The sequence below is a fragment of the Giraffa tippelskirchi genome, chromosome 2 (genome assembly GCF_054371585.1).
Source record: "Giraffa tippelskirchi isolate mGirTip1 chromosome 2, T2T-mGirTip1v1.2.pri, whole genome shotgun sequence".
In the NCBI taxonomy this organism is placed as follows: Eukaryota; Metazoa; Chordata; class Mammalia; order Artiodactyla; family Giraffidae; genus Giraffa; species Giraffa tippelskirchi.
Window position 1 is genome coordinate 69,282,860 of NC_137276.1, and position 19,493 is coordinate 69,302,352.

Genomic DNA, 19,493 nt, shown 5'->3' on the forward strand with positions numbered 1-19,493 from the left:
GGAGTTTTAATTAATAGATAAGGATGATCTCTAATTAGCTCATCAAAATACTAGTCTGAAGAGTGTCAGCACTGCACATATTGCAATTACATTGTTTGTAAATAAATAGATACTTCTAAAGCACTTAAAGACCAGTTTGCATTCTTAGCAGAATAGAGGTGCCTTCAACCTTTTTAATTATGTAATTTGTTTAGCTAGCCTCTCTTCTCAAGAGAGTAAATGAAGTAATGAAAAAAAAAGAATACAATAGGTTTATCTCAGTTGATATTCTGACCTTTTCCACATTACTGCAGTTAGAATTCATATAGTTTCTTGAAAGTGAAAAAAGTGTCATTTCTCAGTCGTGTCTGATTGGACCTCCATGGAAAATAGCCTGCCTGGCTCCTTTCCCCATGGGATTCTCCAGGCAAGAATACTGGAGTGGGTTGCCATTCCCTTCTCCAGGGAATCTTCCTGACCCAGGGATTGAACCCGGGCCTCCCACATTGCAGGCAGATTCTTTACTGTCTGAGCCCCCAGGGCAGTAAATATCATCTGCCAGGTAACTGCACAGGATTGTAGAAATACAGAGCTAGAAGAAAACCTTCTGCTTGAATCAGTTATTCCAACTCTCTCATTTTATAGATGGGGAAGAAATTGATTTATTATATGGATTCCGCTTTTAGTCACAGGCCAGAGTAGCCTTTTCTTTGGGTGTCTCTGAGTCCTAATTCTGTGCTTATTGAAAAGTTAATAAGTAATGTGAGTTAAAAAATAAAACATAAAAGGGGAGAGAAGGTGTTAACTATTAATTTGATATAGTGACCTTATGTAATTCTATAGTGAAAGCAAAAAATTCTAATTTCTAATTCATTGTAGTCTGCAAAATATTTTTGACATTCTACACCAAGACTTTATTCATTCAGTCAAGTTTGATTGGGAATTTTGTTGGTTCTCGGTTGTTACAGACAGGTGCTCCCAGGTGTTAGGACTAGAAAGCAAATAAAATAGAAGTGGTAATGATAGAGGTTTGCAAAGCCTCTTAAAGGGATACTGTGGAAGGACTCTACCCAGTCTGGCATGAGTGTGCGTGAAAGGTAGCTGCTTGGAAGAGGCAGTGGCGGAACAAAGTCCTTTCAGGTAAGCCAGAGTTGGCCTGACATAGTCCATCACAGTGGTCCCTAACCTTTTTGGTGCCAGTGACCAGTTTCGTGGAAGACAATTTTTCCACGGACAGGGGGCGGGGATGGTTTACATTCTGCCACCGCTCACCTCCTGCTGTGTGGCCCAGTTTCTAACAGGCCATCAGCTGGTATCCATTTGTGGCCCAGGGGTTGGGGACCCCTGGTTTATAAAAGAGAAGGAAAAGAAGGAAATGTTACCAAATAGAAGTCCACGTGCCTGATGCACAGTGAGGCCAAACAAAGCAAAACATTGGAGTTAGGAGCCGAGAAAGGTTTGTTGCAGGGCCAAACAGGGAGAAGAGGTGGTGTTGTTGCTCAGTCAGTGCTCCAGGAATCTTGTGCTTGGCCTTAAGTTACCATACTCCACCTGACTTGAGGCTTTTGTTGTTGTTTAGTTGCTAAGTCTTGTCTGACTCTTTTGCAACCTCATGGACTGTAGCCCTACAACTCCTCTGTCCATAGGATTTCACAGGCAAGAATACTGGAGTGGGTTGCCATTTCCTTTTCTGAGAGTTCTTCCTGACCCATAGATCAAATCTACACCCCTGCATTAGCAGGCGGTTTCTTTATCATTAAACCACCTGGGAAGCCCAGGTGGTTTGGTTTAGTTCTGCAGAGAAACTCAAAGATAGTGTTAGGTATATTCCTTGAGGAGGAACCAGGACACTGTACCAGGGGTGAATTTCTTGTCTGTTCTTCCTTTATTTCTGCATTGATTCCCTCTCTTCTCTGATTAGCAACTATTTGAACCTACTCTTTTGAACCTGCTCCTTTGGTCCAGGAGGCTGAATGAAGACTATTTCCTACAAACAAGAAATGGGGCCCCCCAAAATGCTTTTGTGGCCAGGAGGGCCCCTTAGGGTCCTGCTCAGTTTCAGAAATACCAGTTGAAAAATATTTCAGTTGATTTAGTTGGTCTACGTTTGTCTGGGATTATTTACCTCTTGAGCAATGAGGGCTTCTTACATTTTATGATGAAGATGGTAGCTGGAACACTGTTCGAGGAATTCTTCAGCTTTAGCTAGCTTCTCAGGTGGTCAATATGTGGCCTCTTTGGGATAGCTTTTAAAACAATGTATGGGCTTTCTAATCAAATAACTTGAGGGATTTTCATTACAGGATTGCTTAATTAGTAAGTAAACACCTACCACCCCAAACTGGATACTTCAAACATCTAAATTTCACAGTTATGAAATGGGGCAACTCTATTTTCATGGCAAGGACTGATGTCTTCAAAGTTGCAGGAGATCCTCAGTGAGGAATATAGTGAAGAATTTTAAGATAGGAGAGCATTATATTGTGTTTATATGTGGGAAATTATATCTATCATAAAATTAAATGCATTATAATGTGTTTGCCTTCTCTGTCCATATGTCTCTTCATTTTGTTTTTCAGTTAGTGCCTTCCTGAATGTTCTTTTTTGAGACATTTGAGGAAATTAGGAGACTGACATATGAAAAGTCATCATAAATGCTTTCACATTTCATACTTCTTGCTGTATGAATATCGTGAAACAGTTGTCTATGTACACTTTTTTTATGGGACATTAAGTATTATTTTGGATCTAAGCCTAGTCAGAATGGATGAAAAATTTTATTATTATGAGGTTTTACATCTTTTTGCTTTGATAAGACATTTATTAGATTGCATTTCACTGGATTGCATGCTTAGTAATTCTGTACATTTTTATGACTTCTCTGTGAAATGCTCATATCTGTGTCATGTATCATCTGAGAACTAGAATTTTTACCTTTTTCTCATCTTCTAGGTTATGCTTTTCTTTCTCTGGTTATGCTTTCATTTCTCTAGTCACATTTCTGACAGCTGCCCCTTCCCTCCCTCTCTAATCACCAGTATAAACCTCTAGCCCAAACATCATCAAGCAGGTGATCAGTAGTGGTCATTGACAAATGTCATGGAATGAGGAAAATTGGATTTGAGAGGCTCAGCTCTGAAAAGGAAACCAGGTTCACACTCTCATTTAAAATCTTCTGTGGCCTCATGACATTATCACAGTCCATTTTATTTGATGCTTTCATGACTTTCAACTATTTTAAACATCAAGCCTTTACTCTTGATCCTTTTTTTTTTTTTAACTGTGGGTGTATCGACACATATTGGTAACATAGGTCATACTTGTCTTCTCCAAATAAAACAGAAGGGGCAGTGAAATGATAGGTTTTGGAGCTGCAAAAGGGCTTATAAATCATTCCACTTAACTTTTTATAAACACTGCCCTGGGATAGTTCAATTTCAGAAATAGACTTCCTGCATTTTGCCCAGAGTTTATTAGCTATATTTTAGTGCTTCTACATAAGTGCATTCTATTTAACTAAAATTTACAAAGTGGGTTCTATGAACCAAGAGTTGATAATACAGAAATGTAAAACACACACCAGCACACCCTTGCATATACATACATACATACATATATATATACATATATACATATATATATATATATATATATATACACACATATTTCCTCTACTAGAGAATCTTAAGCTCTATCTAGTACCAAGAGTAGGTGGGAGGGGAAATGCATAACAGACATGCTACCCAAACCTAAGGTGAAGAAAGTGAAGTGAAAGTCGCTCAGTCACATCTGACTCTTTGTGACCCCATGGACTATATAGTCCATGGAATTCTCTAGGCCAGAATACTGGAGTGGGTAGCCTTTCCCTTCTCCAGGGGATCTTCCCAACCCAAGGATCAACTCCAGGGTCTCCCACATTACAGGTGGATTCTTTACCAGCTGAGCCACAAGGGAAGCTCCAAAACTAAGGTAATTATGTCTAATTGGTGAAGGCACTTTTTCCTCTGCTGAATTTAGACACAGCTTCAATATCTACCCTTCTATACCTCTCTAGGAGTCCACTATTTGAGTATTGTCATGCAACTGAAACCTTTTTGTCAACAAAGGATTAGTAGTTTTCTTAAAGAATTACATCTTAGAAGACAAAGGAACATAATTATAACAGTGCTAATAATAGATATCATTTATTACTAAGCTGTAGGTTCTAAGCAAAAAATAATTAAAGGAAAATTGTTTATATGTGAAGCACCTAATATCAACTCACTGTGTTCTGAACTTCAAAAAAACAAGATCTCTCTGAGTGCTCTGTAAGTGATTTTAGCTTCACTCTTCTATTTGATCCATAGTTCTTGACCTGTGTCATATTTTTAGGTCATGCATCATAAAAGACTTTGTAACTTTTGAGTTTTATCCTAGGATATCTATGTAAAAATAAACCGGCCAGGTCTGATTTGCTCTTCAGTTTGTTGAAAAACATATTATTGCCTTTGTTGACGCAAAGAATGTTGGAGGGAGGAGAATAATAGAGAAGACCTTTCAGACTGAGACCTGTACTATTGCTTGGTTTTGGATTAAGGAAAGGAATGACCCTTGTGGGTTTAAAAGCTTTGAGTAAGGAAGGAGGCATCTGTAAGTAGAGTGGTGGCCAAGAGGATGCAGAGAGTAAAAAAGCTTATAGATCTTCCTCACTGTGTCTGTTCTCAGAAACACAGCGGTATGTACATGACATGTAATGGTACATGTATTGCATCCAGTGACTCTTGTTCCTCAATGGGAGTGACCACCAAAAAAGCTATGCTCTCAGGATTACAGTTTTTTTCTGAATCTTTGGGAAAAAGAGAAAGAAGCAGAGAGAATGGAAGCTTAGTGTGAGCTGCTGACAGGAAAACACATTTTACAAATCTGCTTCTTCTTGAATGGCAATTGAATCAACTTATCGTTGTCAGGCTTTAAGTAAATGAGTTCTTGCAGTTGGCAAAATTGAATAGGAAATGCTTTAATTTTGTTCTGGCTGTGGTCCAACAACAAGAGAGATTTTTCAAGTGTAGAATTATAGAGCTGTGCTGATCGACTCCAAGTGAACTTTATGAGGTTAAGCTCTTCAGGCAGGGCTTGCTGTTTGCTCATGGCAACTACGTGACAGGTGGCTGAAAGCTTGAGAAAAGTGGGTTTTCAAGTGATACATGGACCATCTGTCTTTGTCCTTTTCTGTTGTTGTTTAGTTGCTAAGTCGTGTCTGACTCTTTGCAACCCTATGGACTGTAGCCTTCCAGGCTCCCCTGCCCATGAAATTTCCCAGACAAAAATACTGGAATGGGTTGCCATTTCCTTCTGCAGGGGATCTTCCCAACCAAGGGATTGAACCTGCATCTCCTGCATTGGCAGAGAGATTCTTTACCACTGTGCCACCAGGGAAGCCCCATCTTTGTCTGTTAGTACTTGTTAAAAATGTTCAAAGAAAAATATTTTCATTAGTACATGGAGAAAATTGTTATTCAAATTGAGTGTCACTTTGTCCTTAGTCAAAAGGTTTTTGATGGTTATTCATAATGTTGAAACTTCCAGATATTACATATTCAGCAATGATTTTGACTGCAACTCATGGTCAGGAGAATCTGTTGGTTGAAGAGAGTCTTTTAAAGGCCCCTGGTTGGCTGATTCATGTTTTCTCTGCATCTTGATTAAAGAAACCTGTATCTTCACTTTTACAGTCATATTTTGATTATGTGAGTCAGAATTTTGACCAGGATTATTGACCAAACTTGAGGATTGGTCAGTTGAGGGGAGCACAAAGGGCATTTAAAAAAAAAAGCTGTGGGAGGATGCCAGGATTTCAGAGTCAAAGAATTTTTTTCAGAATGTATGTTTACTAGAGGTTCAAAAGGAAAGGAAAGAAGAATATGGTTCCTTTCCTTTAATCTTTTCTTATTGGATGTTATTTAAGGTTTCTGAGGGCTTCACTCCAGGAGCATTTATTCTGTATTTAAAAAAGAACTGGGTTATTAGCTGTGTGCCACATAGCAGTTTGACCACATTTAATATTTGAATTCTTCCTTAGATTTAATCACTTCCATTTTACTTTAGAAATCCCACTATATTTTCCCATTTACTTTTATACTATTCCCATTTTCTAGTGAACAGTCTGCTGTCAAGGCCATTCCCAAATCAATTTCTGAGTGTTGGATACTCAGGATGATGCATCTCCATTTGGGGAAATTTACTATAAATTTTGTTGTGAGAAATGAATCCTTGTATCACTCTCCTGCTAGAAGCAGTGAGTCACCAAAGAATGAAGCAGAATTAACATGGGACATCTGTTTGACCCAGCAAATTCCTTCCCTGGGGAACTGTGGAATTTAAGCAGCATGGTATTGTAGTTTTTACACATAAAGTCCAGGGAAATGTGAGATGGTCACAGTAGTGCACTGGAGCTGGCTATTAGAAGTGACTGTGCATACCTCTTTCTGACTCACAGCTGAGTGACATCATGTTGATAGCTTGATATGGGCCATGGTTGGAGTATTTATACTAGGACATCAGTGAATACTACCAATAATTGATTTCATTGTTTTAATTTCCTTACTGGAGAGCAAATTGTTAAGCATTTGCTGGTACAAGCCAGGGCCAGTGTACCTACAACACTGATTTTTTTTTTTTTTCTTGTGGTTGTTCTCTAGTAGGTGTTCTCAGAATGCCCTCCTTGGACCAGTAATTTTCAGTATCACCTGGGAACTTGCTAGAAATGAAAATTATCTGGCCCCACCCTTAACCTACTGAATTAGAAACTCCAGAATTGAGACTCAGGAATCTTTTAACAAACCATACTTCTAGATGAATCTGAGGTATACTAAAGTATGAAACCCATTCCAGTATTCTTGCCTGGAGATTCCCATGGACAGAGGAGCCTAGTGGGCTACAGTCCATAGGGTATCAAAGAGTTGGACAGTACTGAAGTGACTTAGCACACAGAGTGTGAAAACCACTTCTCCACATAGTAAATAATTGAGGAAGAATAAATTACTTTTAATTGCATGCTGACTATAATTGGATAATTAATTATCTCATACCTGTCCCATTGTGCTTATCAAGCTTTCAGAGGATAATACTAAATGGGACTGCTGTTTATAGCACCCACAGCCGAGATGTGTCAGAGCTATATCACATCCAGGGCTCGTGGCAGATGGAAGAGCACCCCTTATCATCTAGTGCTCACATTCTTTGACTGAAAGCATGGCCACAAAGCAGGTGATGGGAGTTAGTACGGTAACTAACATGTTCTTCGCTGGCTAAAAGTTAGCATCACCTGGAAGCCCTGTTAAAACAGATTGCTGGATCCCACCCCATGCATTTTTGATTGGTAGGCCCGGGAAGGACCCGTTGGTTTGCATTTCTAAAAACTTCCCAACTGACACTGAAGCTGCTGGTCTGGGGACAACTCTTGGAGAATCGCTACTCTAGAACGTCTTTTGAATGATCTGTTTCTGGATGAGTTTTTGCCTCCTGGCTTTTTGTTCTTCCTTGTTCTACATTTAACTTGGCTGTGATTTCTTCTCTGACAAGGTACAGCCCGCATCATACGGGGCATGATTTTTAATGTGTAAGAGCCTGCCGAGCCCTCTATTTTCTGTCAAGATATTATTCAGAGTTATAATGCATTTTGTCATTTTTCTTCCTTCTTCTGCTAAGTTTTTACAGGCTTGGCACTTTGCTATTGTGTCAGGATGAAACTCAGCTGCTTCCTCATTGCAGTGTTTGTGGCCTTATGATTCATACCTTTCACTACCATCCGGATCCCTCACTAGATTGAACAGGGTATTTTTCCTCTTCTTTGAATAGAATTTATTCCTTTGAATAGAATAACTTAATCCACCTGAGTTTCATCCTCTTATTCACTCTCTTCAATAGAATAGATGTTCTTTCCAATGCATGAAAAGCACAGTTTAAAATGTTTACTGGCTGGTTTGAACTATGATCTGGGATTAAAGATTTAAAAGATTGTCACAATGGCTCTAGGAGGCCTTGCATGCCTCATTGTCGAAATCAAGTGGAATGTCTATGTCTTTTTTCTTTATAATGCCACATTTGAATGAGCATGGCTAATATTGTTTTTGACTGCATCTTTTTAAGTCAAATTTTTTAATTATTAGGTTTCCCATCAACCTTGAGTGAGAGGACTTTAAGATATATCTTGGCCACTCAAGAAGTTCTGTGACCTTGGGCAGGTCATTTATTTTGTTGGGTCTCATTTTCTTCATCTATAAAATGGAAATAATGGTATCTGAACTGTTCATTTAAGTTGTGTGGGGATCACAGTGATGTCTGTGAAAGTGTTTCATAAACTCTGAAATGTTATGTAACTGTGAAGCATTATATGTGTCCTTTATAATACTCAGCATGGTTATGACACAGAAGACACCCTTAAGATATGATATCTGGCTTGTTTATGTTTGTGTGGGGTCTCACAGATCTGTGGAAACTGAACCTCAGAATGGTATCTAATAGTTTATAGCTAACCTGTGTGTGGGGTGCAAGTATACAAAAGTGAGTATAAATCTGGTTATTGGCTAGACCTTAAGAGGCAGGAAAAACTGAGGATTGAATATAAGCTTTTTAATAGTCTCATCCTGGAAACTAGTGCTTTATCAAGAAGTTGAGTATGTCATTTAAATAACAGGAATAAGGGAAACCAAGATACTCTTTTGTTGGTTTTTGGGTGTCTCCCAATAGCATTTTGGGAAACTAAGACCTTTTTTCTTGATTGTAAAGGCATACTTACTGGGACAAAGGGCAGAATGGGTGGGCAATCTTATGTATTCAGAATAGGAAATGCCAGGCTATGGGGATGTGGCGTGTGTGTGTTTGTGCATATGTGTGTACATTTATGGTAAATATTTGAAACAAGGTTTATGAAATCCTACAGAGTCCATCTTGAGAAGACATGTAGAAGTTTTCTAAAAGAGATTTCTCTCCCTTTTGGGCTTTCACAGTGTTTAGAAAATTGGATATAATTCACTTGCGAGTTTGTACTATGGTGCACTGATGTTTATGTCAGTCATATATTTGAAAATTACCTGTGCTCTCTAAACAAAATAGCATAAAAAGTGGTGACTTAAGACTATAGGGACTCTCTGCCTCAATGCTAATTATCTTTCTGGTGGTGACTAAGTCAGTTAATCTGTGTGAAACTTAGTTTCTTCAGTTTACTTAAACAAAAGTAATAATTATTGACTCATTTGCCTTCCCTAATTTGCAGGTGAGATAATATATAAAAAGCACTTTGTGAACTGTAAAACATGCTAGAAATGCACAATTTTATTTTCCAAAGCTTCTATTATAAGGCTTTGTAGGTAGTCAATGCAATTGTGTTTGTTATAGAATTTTAAAAAGGTTAGAAAAATGTTGCTTGAGGGAAAGAATCTTTAGGTGAGTTCAGAGTCTGCTGAACAACCACAAGCCGTATGTCCTGATTCTGGCATCCAGTCTCCTGGCAGGTTGGCTAGCTGCCCTCCCTATCCTGTGACTTTTCTGTGACCTGAGTGAAGACATGGGAGGTAATGCTCTTCAGACTCATAGGTGATTCAGACTGGGGAGGTAGTAGCTAATACTATGATTGCAGATCCAGAATTCAAATTGACTTCAAAAGGCAGAAACAATGATCTGAAAGCACCAAGATAAAATATAACATGGATATAAATAAAGTTCTTCTTTTAGAGTAAAAATAATCTATTGCGCAAATTCAGGATGAGGGTGATTTGCCTTGGAGGAAGTTGATATGAAACCATCTGGGGGTTTTAGATGATGTCTACAAGCTCAAATAGAATGTGATGCATTTGCTCTGAAAAAAAAAAAACAGTACTGAATAGAAAAATATGGGTGCTCACCAGAGTGATTTGCTCTTCAGAAATCTAAATTCTGAATTAGGTGATTAGGGTTCTGGTCCTCTGGTCCTCACGTTAATATTCCATAAGGTGACCTTGCTCAAGTCATTTCATGTCTCTTGGGTTTAGTTTCTCTAATCTATAAAATGAGAATTTAAACTGAATTATTTCTGAGATTGCTTCCAGCTATAGAAGAATCTGTGATTCTTAGTTGTGTCATATAAAGCCTTTTTTTTTTTTTGGAGTTTTGGAGTTTTTTAAGAATTGATATCTCTATACATAGTAGAAAAAATTCAATTGCAGAGAAATAACTGAGGCAAAATTAGAATATATACGTATCTATTTTATTTTTCAGTGATTATGACTTTTAATTTTGTTACTTCAGCCAATGGCATTCTCAAAAATAATGCATTTCTCAATTTATTTTGCTTAACTGGTGTGCCTTAAGAACTTTTCTGGATCTTCAGATTTTTCTGTGACTTTCAGGTACAAATCCCAGCAGGGTCCAGTTGGCTCATTTTCCTTCCAAGACAGATAAATTGAGCTGTATGTGCTTTTACAGTATGTGGTCTTACATGTCTAGCATGAGACTTTCAAAATTAAGGTCCTGTCTACTGCTTATAGACATATACAGGATCTCAGACCTCCCTCTGTAGAAATAACAGTTTATCAGCAAAACTATGGAGTCATTTTTATGGCCGCAAAAGGAGTGTTGCTTCTCTCTAACTTACAGAAGTGTTATTTCTTTAATGTAAGCTTTAATTGAGCAGCGAATGACTTAATAGTTTGCAGTGTCTCTGAGTTTGGGGATATGTAGTGTTTTTCAGGAGGAATGGTTTGCATACTGGCTATATTTAGTGTTTTAATACACCTGCTATCTTTAGTGTTTTAATGTACCTGCTATCTTTTCACTCGTTTCATTATGTTATTTGATATTGGGTTTGTACTCTAGTTCATACAATTACATATTTCTGTGTTGTTTTGAAACCTTGAACTGTATTAATTAAGTGATGGGGAATTACTCAGAGTCTCTCCTTATAATCATACCATATAAAAATTAATTAATCGTATTAAGGGTGTTGCATTAGGAAAGATAGAAACTTATGTTTCCTTCTCTTCATTTCACTGCTTTCTTCCCTTTCCTCTCTTCTTTGCCTTCCTCTGTTCCACCCAGTCATTTTCCACCCTTCTCTTTTCCCTTTTGTTTCTTCCACCCATAAGTGTTGAATTACTGGTGTGTTATTATGGTCTGCCTTCATCATGCTAACAATCTGGGAGAAGAGTCATTCAAGTAAACAATTAGATTGCTGAGTGGTGGAGCAGCCAGATCTATGAAGGCCAAAGAGGACATCCCAGAATAAATTTTCAGCCTGAGAATCAAAGGCTGAGTTTTAGTTAGTGCAACAAGGAAGCTGAACTTGAATTGGATGTAGGAAATGTTCTAAGCAGAGGGAAAGTATTTATTAAAATATTGAGACATCAAAAAGCATAGCATAATTTAAAAAGTCAGTATGGTTGAAGCCTGGTGGACAAGGGGAGATTGGCCAGAAAAAGAATTGGAGGGGCAAGATTTTAAAAGATCTTTTGGGTTGTGAACCGAAAGAGTAATAGGGAGTCACTGGAGGGTTGAAGAAAGAAAATAACATGATTAGTTTTCCGTTTTTAAAAGACAAGTTGTAGGCTGGAAACTGAAGCTGACTTGGAAAGACACACGTTTGATTATAGAATTATTGTCATGGTTGAGGTGAGAGATGGTGATGATGCAGAATTGGATTTGAGGGGGAGTGGTAGATACTGGAATATCTGTTTCATCTGAACAAAGCTTTGGAGTCTTTATTTCATTTTCAAATAATTATCTTTGAAGTTATTGTTAAAAAATTAAAACAAAAATCCTTTTCCTCCTTCTTTTTGTTATTCCTAATTTGAGGGCATAAAGACTGCCCCCAAAATAGATTCATAGCTGTGAGAAATTTAGGTGTTCAGAATAAATTTCTAGATGCTATGTTGATTTAAGTAGAATAAGAAGCACCAGAATAAGAGAGTTCTAAATTTAAGCCCCAGTTTTGCCTCTAATGAGCTATATGACTATGGGTAAATAGCTTAACCCCTCTAGGCACTCCTTTCAATTCTAATCTTCCATGATTCTGTAGATGTCTGTGAAAAGAATTCTAGGGAGGAAAAGCCTCTAAGTGTTTATTTGCATTTTGAACATCCTAATACTGTTTTAATCTCTATGGGGATGCATATCAAAATTCTGCATTCAATACGTGAGAAGCCTTGCTAACAGTATCAGAAATCTGAACCTATAATATAGTAAATCTGGAACTAAAAATAAGACAGTATTTCTATTTTACACACTTGCTTGTAGACATGAAAGGAGGTTTTGAACTCTGTGAAAGATGAGCCACAAAAATTTAACTTTTGAGGCTAGAAATGTGTAGTAATGAAAAATTGGGCTGAAGTGTGGAGTTGTACCCAAATGTGAGTCCACTGACTGCTGCCTATTTGGTGACTTAAAAATCCCTTGTGGAAGTTTATTAAAATTATGGAGAGTAAATCTTAGCAGTTCTCACCCCAAGAAAAAAATTGTAACTTTGTATGGTGACAGATGGTAACTAGACTTATTGTGGTGACCATTTTGCATACACAAATATCAAATCATTATGTTGTACACCTGAAACTAACATAATGCTCTATGTTAATTATCCCTTAATAAAGCAAATAGTAAAAATAATTTATGAATGCTGGTTTCCACCTCATAGCTTCTGGTCAATGGGTGGGGGTTTAAAACAAATTGAGAGGATGCTATACTCTGGGGTAGTGTTTCTGAGCATGTTTTATGAGATCACATTAGTCCTGTAAAATGTTTCTTGAAAAACTGTCTGGGGTAAAATAAATTCGAGAAACACTGCGTAATGTAATGCCTTTTATAGATTAATGTATTAGAGGTTTGGGGATATCCTAAATGAAAGAATGAGTTTAACCTTTTTTATTCCTGTGTTTCTCTGATTCAATTGGTCCTTCAATCACTTTTGCTAGGATCTGTTTTAATAGCTCAAAGAACTGGCATTCTGTGTTAAAAATTCAGAAGATGTGAGTTATTTTTTATAGTCACTAAATTATCCATGAAGTGGTCTAAGAACATTAACCCTTTATTATTTAAGCAAAGGCATTCACTTGTGAAATTGCTGAGGGAATAAGGATACATATTTTGCCTGCATAATAGGCTAATTTCATCAAGACATCTGACATTGGCACTATCAAATGGGTTGTACGTATTGTGTTACCTGACCCTTAAGCATTTAATCTAGGTGAAGAGCACTTCCATAGAGCTGTGCAGTGTGTAATCGGCCAAGCCTTCTATGGCTGTTCTCTCCTATAAGCAAGGCAGCTAACTCTGTGATTTTACTTTCACTGGCATCAGAAATCAACCTTGGAATGATCTTGCCCAGATTATGACTCTGAATAGTAGGCCCCTAGAATTCTGTCTGGGATAAGACTGTACAAAACAGTTAGGTTTCAATAAAATGATTTCCATAAGTCATGCACTAAAACTTAAGCATTTTAAAATGAATGTATTTTGTTTGCTGTGCTGAGAAGAAGCGGAACTGATCAACAGATATGTTACTGGTCAAAGTGTAGTTCCTTTATCATTTCACAACAGTTATTGATCATCATGTGGCAGGTGACATGCTTGGTACTAGAGTCACAAAGGAAAAAAAGACATGGTTTCTGCTTTTCAAAAAGGGCAACTTAACAGATGGTTATAGCACATTATGGTAGTAATTCCAATTGAAGTAGGTGTGAGGAACAGTTGGAACATAAAACATAAAGTACCTGACGCTGGCCTTGAGAAATCAGGAAAAATTTCCCAGCTGAAACTTCTCTGGTTCCATTTGGTTTCCAATTTTCTTCTGAAACCCTCTGCTGACTCTGCTATTCAGTTACCAAGAGAAAGTTTAGATTTTGCTGCCTTGCATGTGCTCATGTGCTTTTCCAAAATAAATTGTGTTTATGTAATAATTTTTACCTTTTCTCCTCACTCATCATTTCCATCCTGATATTACTTTGAATTATACCCCCCACAATAGTCTTAGTTTCAGCTGAGTATTCACATTTCTGGTACAAGCTAATAGAATTTTTCATTTGCTTTTGGTTTGCAGATGTTGAACACATGGCTCTTAAGCATAGCATTATTCTTAGAAGGATGACAGTCTTCAAACATTTTGATTAGTACCTCAATTTTATCCACTTCTCCATATTGAAGTAAGCTTGTGTTTTATAGCTTCTCTGCTTCATCTCCTACATAAAGCTCTAGGATTCAGGATGGCAATTTTTGTCTCTAGTTTTATATCTACCAAACTACTGTGAGACTTTCAAAGAAGGTTGATAGCTTTTAGTGCCAGAAATGGAATATTTTACTTAATTTTTTACAGAGCTCAAAGAAATATACCTGCCTCAAGAATAGATACACATTGTCTATTTGCAATATCTTGCATTTGTGTAACATTTTACAGTTGGTAAGATATTTTACCTGCATTATTTCACTTCTCACATTGCCATTTGAAATATGAGGAAACTGGAGCTTAGTAAGATTGAGTGTTATTCCAGATAGTACAGCTAGACAGTGACAGAACCAGGACTTAGAGCCTTCAGCCTTCAGTTTTGAAGCTTTTTCCACTATGTTGCATAGATACATTGCTATATGTAAGGTATATAAAAAAGGGACCAAGATAGAGTGGAATTTTTGTTTGGTAATGGAAATGCAAAAATTGTAAGTATCACTTTTAATCGTCTGGGTGGATGAGATTGTATATGGCATGAAAAAAAAGAAAATTAATAACCATAGTAAGTTGCATGTGGTAGAATTTGGTAAAGCAGGGCAAGAAGGTGGAGCTGATTTACTGTTTAATGAAGCAGCACTGTAGGCAGCAGGACAGGTTGGGGGAAAAAAAAAAAGGAAAAAATTAGCAAAGACACATAAATCAGCAGTAGGAAAGACAGGGTGCTATTGAGTGGGGAATGGACATAGGAAGCTGGTCAAAGAGACAGAGCCCCAAAGACTATAGTTGCACCTTCATTCTGAGGTTGGAACCTGTTACATGCTGATTTTCCTGAGCCAAAGTTGATGCCACAGGTACTGGTCAGTGAGGAATTTATAGTTAGCACATGGCCGGTTCTTGACAAATCATCAGGGATTTGGTATAGTTCAGTCACACAAGTCATGTCCTTGTGTCCAGATAAAAGAGCATTATGGGTAAGAGGGGATAACTGGAAAGTGGCTGAAAGATTTAAGTTTCTTGAGGATGCTCTAAAGAATGAAGAGCCATATGAAGATGTGACTCCAAGGCACATAATTGGCATTATGCTATAAACCCAAGCAATGATCTGATTTGCTAATTTTTTGATAGTGCAATCAATTTTAAGTTGACCAGAATACCATAGTAGTAAGAGATTTTAACTTTCTCTGTCCTTAACAAATGAATGAGATGTCTCAAATTACTTAATATTAGAGAACACACATACCCTTTTTCAAGTGTCATGTAATATTTTTCAAAAGTTAGAATTTATTGAGGTTTATTTTTGGCTTAAAACAGAAAATAAAGTCACATTGTCTTGTAATAGTTATATAAAACTGTAAATAAGTTAGAAATCAAAACATTTAATGACAAAGACATTTTAAACAGCTTTATCACTCTACAATAAATTGTACATATATAAGGTGTACAGTTTAGTAAGATAAATGTCTACATTCATGAAATCATCACCATAATCAAAATAAGGAACATCTTGAACATATTTTCCTTGTGTCCTTTTTAAATCCCTCCTATACAACCCCTTCCTGTCTCTAAAAATCTCTCCTAAGTGACTTTGGATCAAAAGGGAAGCTAAGTGCCAACAATCTGAGGCTGATCATTCTAAAGCAGTTTATATATACATGTTGAACTGACAAAGTTAGGCACTAGGAGTTCAGAGAAGGAAGATTTCAGGAAAAGAAGGCATGTTTAGGAACAATTCTTAGTCAGTTGAATTTGAATTTACCCTGGAACAGGTGGAATCAATTGGGAGGGCATTAGCTTTGGGGGAAGAGGACTACAAAGCCAAGGTAGGAATGAAGCAATCCTAGGAAAGTGACAAGACTATTTTTGACTCAAGCAGAAGTAGTATGCTGATGATCTGTAGAAAATAAAGTTTAGCTACTTTGTAGAGGCTCTTGAAAATGAAGCTGAATGTAGATTTAAGATAATGAAAAAAATCAAAGGTTTTTTTTTTTTTTTAACTAGAGAAAAGGATCCACTCTATTCATTTATCATTTATTTAAAAATATTTTTATTGAATGCTAATTATATATTGGGCACTATTTAAGTGCTAATGGATATGCTTTTAATATATGGCCATTTGGAAGAGCACTGTCTACTGTGTGTCTTTGTATGGATTTGTTTTTTAAATAATCTTTATTTTAGAAAATTTTAGATTTATAGAAAAATTGTAAGAATATTACAGACTTCTATATACCTTTTATCCATTTTTCTCCATTGTTGATATCCTATTATTGTTGCATCTGTCAAAGCTCAGAAACTGACACTAGTACTTTCCTATTATCCAAACGCTAGACTTAACTGCATTTTCTTAATTTATATAGTGTCCTTTTTTTCTTTGTCCCAGGATCCCTTTAAGAGACCATGTTACATTTGGTTACCATGTCTTCTTAAGGTCCTTCAGTCTGTCAGTCAGTTCAGTCGCTCAGTTGTGTCTGACTCTTTTCGACCCCATGGACTGCAGCACGCCAGGCTTCCCTGTCCATCACCAACTCCCGGAGCTTGCTCGAATTCATGTCCATCGATTTGGTGATGCCATCTGTTAGGTAGTTAGAATAGAAACAGGAGTCCAAAATGGCGGCGGCTAAAAGAAAGGAAGGGAAAAGCCCGCAAAAATGGAACAAAGGAAGGTCCCAGCGGAGTGAGAACTTCAGGTAGAACAGCACTCCTGGTAAGCCCAATTTGCATAGGGCAGGCTCAGGGGGAGGAAAAAACATACAAAAAGTGGAGCCAAAGCGCTCTCTCTCCCTTTTTCTCTCTTTCTCTCCCTCACACTGGGGCGTTCTTCTCTTCGTGTTTTTGGGTTGATGGTCGGCAGGCCCTCATGCTTCAAGGATGGATTTTCCTGGTATTATCTAAATAAAATAGAGCTGTAACACTGGTTTGTCTAAGAGCTATAACATGGTCTGTCGAAGACCCGAGAGCCGTGACCCGCTGAGGGCTCTAATGTCCGTCACTCCAAATCTTTGTTGTGACGTGACAAGAACCGCGTGACAAGAACCGAGGAGCATACACTCGCGTGAGACATCCATCCACTTAATGTCCTTAGACTGTGATAATTTCTCAGATTTTCTTTCTTTTTGATGACCTTGACAATATTGAGGATAACTGATTAGATATTTTGCATAATTCCCTTCAATTTGGGTTTGTCTAATGTTTCCCTCTTACTAGCTGCTTTTGAAATAGCAAATGGAGGTTCCATGCACAAATCAATAGTTTAACTTAATGTTTGGATTTTACTACCCTTAAACTTTTTTGAACAGTAAACCCTGTAGTATCCTCAAATCATTTTCAAAGTATGTTTTGCCTTATCTATTCAGCTTAGCTGTCACATTTATTTCAGTCTACCAGGGTTTCCTGAAAAGAGGAATTTTTAATCAAATCAGTAGGGATTTGAATGACAGATTCCAAGAAGTCCTTGCAAGACTTTGATGCCTTTTGATAGTCATAATTCAGTCACTTCTGTGGTTCAGTAACAGAGGCTAAATGCTTATCTGTGCTCTGACCTGTGACTCGTATCATCTTATGATTTAGCTTGAACTTTGAGCACGCTGCTAGCTGCCGTTATCACAGGCTGGTGTGACTGAGATAACAGTGTTCAGATGGGACTACACAGGCTAGTATGCTGTTTTTGTCTATTCTCTCAAACCTTCCCAGGAATTGAAACACCCAAAGTTGAGTCAGGAGATTCTGAGTAAGAACCCTGTTTTACTGCTTAACATTCCTGACCGACTCAGAAATGTTCTTTGGCCCACTCCCCAAAAAAACAAGTGCTTGGCGTATCCACAGGGTTCTTTCTTCCGGGACTAAAGAATAGTCACATTTTCATCCTACCTGTACACTAAATAAATTTGAATTCATTGTGACTTTTGAGACCCTTGAAGATACTATGATGACTTTTCAACGTTTCATTCCTGGATGAGTGTATGGCCTAAATGAAAACTTTTTGGGTTTGAGTCTGGCCCCTCTGATTATTAATAGTCTGGCATTATGAGTGTCACTTATATTCTCTAAGCCTTAGTGGTTAGAGAATAATGTCTCCTTTCTAAATTTGATTTAGACTCAATTGAGATATAGCATGTAAAGTGCCCAGAACAGTGTCTGGCACCAAAAATAGCTCAAATAAACATTAGCTGTTCTTATTACTGTTACTCCCAGTACCTAGAGTGATAAGTAATTTTAAAAACTGCATGTGTTAGCCATGATTTTGTTAATAGCACACAGTGTTTGGACTTCACCCCCTGGCTTATATCCTGGTCAGAAATTCTGGTGGCCAGTGTCCCACTGCTCTTGCCTTCACTCTCCTTTGCCACAACTCTTTTTGTATAAGAAGAATGGATGCTTCTACATGTTTAAAGAAGAAATGTTTTAAAATATGTTTTTTAAAAAATTTTACCTAAAACATCTCTTCCAATTAAGACATCATAAAAGGCTTTTGCATACAGGACTTTGCCTTAGTGGTCCTATGGAGTTTATCAGGAAGTAGAGTTTTTAAGAGTATCAAGTTCTATTTTTTTTTTTTTTTTAAACCAGATGGCGCTATTTTCTACTACTGGCATTCTCTCAGTCACTGTTCAGTTCTTACCACCAGCAAGGGGTATGGAAAAGTTGTTGATGAACAGATTTCTCTGACCCCGAGTATAATTCTGTATTAGTTGGAGGCCCCAAGAGCCTGGTCTGGGACTATGCCACTAGCAGAGCTGTTGCAGGCCCCCTGCCAGGACTCACAAAGCCAGGCTTTGCAGGGAGTGGTAATTTTAGTTGTCTTCTCAGTATGCCCTGCCACCCAGCCTTTCTCATTCTGTCTATTAATGCCTCAATTAAAGAACACAACTTTCTTTGTGCTGGCCTGAGGATCAGATGCTTCACAGCGGCAGGAAGGAGATAATCCCACACCTACAGGAATGCAGAGGTTTCTTACTTGCTAAATCAGCAGGGCCTGCTCTGCACAGCCAAGGCAGCAGCTCCTTTCCTGGTAGGCCTTGCTGGCTGGCAGAGGGATAGTTCAAGAGTCACCATCCACAAGCACTTGTATTTCCTCTCTTCCCCTTTAACTTCATAAGGAGTGAAAATAGTAACTTTTTTTAATGGGACCTGTGCATTATAGTTAAAGATGGTGAATGTTAATAGTCTAACATTGAAAACATTTAATTGCAGGTTACAGTATGAGTCACTGAAGCCTCATTTAACATGGCATTGCACAGGAAGAATTCCAGGGAATATTAATGGTATAATGGCGTGTTTTAGAGAACCCTTGATATGTACAAGGTGATAATGTTCACCTGAAGGATTATATTTCATTAACTGTAAATCTTGA

The 19,493-nt window shown here is 37.7% G+C and overlaps 1 protein-coding gene across 9 annotated transcripts in view; it reads left to right on the top strand.

Moving 5' to 3' along the window:
• CTNNA3 (catenin alpha 3) overlaps positions 1-19,493 on the top strand; it is a 1,864,976-nt gene that overhangs the window by 922,628 nt on the left and 922,855 nt on the right. Inside the window, exon 1 of one of the 9 annotated variants that reach the window (XM_081568950.1) lies at positions 16,543-16,847. The exons of 6 other annotated variants lie outside the window; for them this stretch is intronic. The gene's annotated coding sequence lies outside the window, so the exon portion shown is untranslated. Of the gene's footprint in view, positions 1-16,542; positions 16,848-17,141; positions 17,793-19,493 lie in introns of those variants that run through there. 2 more of the 9 variants (XM_081568949.1, XM_081568951.1) reach the window with 2 other exon arrangements.